Genomic DNA, 434 nt, shown 5'->3' on the forward strand with positions numbered 1-434 from the left:
AAATCTTTGATAGTGAGCACCTCACACCAGTATCTGGTGTGAGGGTTAGGATTAGGGTTAGGGTTAGGGTTAGGGTAATGTTGTGAATCGAGTGGCCCATGGTGGTTGTGGGGTTATGGTATGGGCAGGCGTACTCTATGGACGATGAACACAGGCCACTCGATTCACAACATTACCCTAACCCTAACCCTAACCCTCACACCAGATACTGACTGGTTTTCGGACCCCCCCAGACCCACCCAATAAATCAAAAATGCATGTTTCAGAGTGGCCTTTTATTGTGGCCAGCCTAAGGCACACCTGTGCAATAATCATGCTGTCTAATCAGCATCTTGATATGCCACACCTGTGAGGTGGGATGGATTATCTCGGCAAAGGAGAAGTGCTCACTATCACAGATTTTTTCAGATTTGTGAACAATATTTGAGAGAAAT

Source organism: Notothenia coriiceps, unplaced genomic scaffold (assembly GCF_000735185.1).
Source record: "Notothenia coriiceps isolate Sejong01 unplaced genomic scaffold, NC01 NC01_scaffold00020646, whole genome shotgun sequence".
Taxonomy (NCBI): domain Eukaryota; kingdom Metazoa; phylum Chordata; class Actinopteri; order Perciformes; family Nototheniidae; genus Notothenia; species Notothenia coriiceps.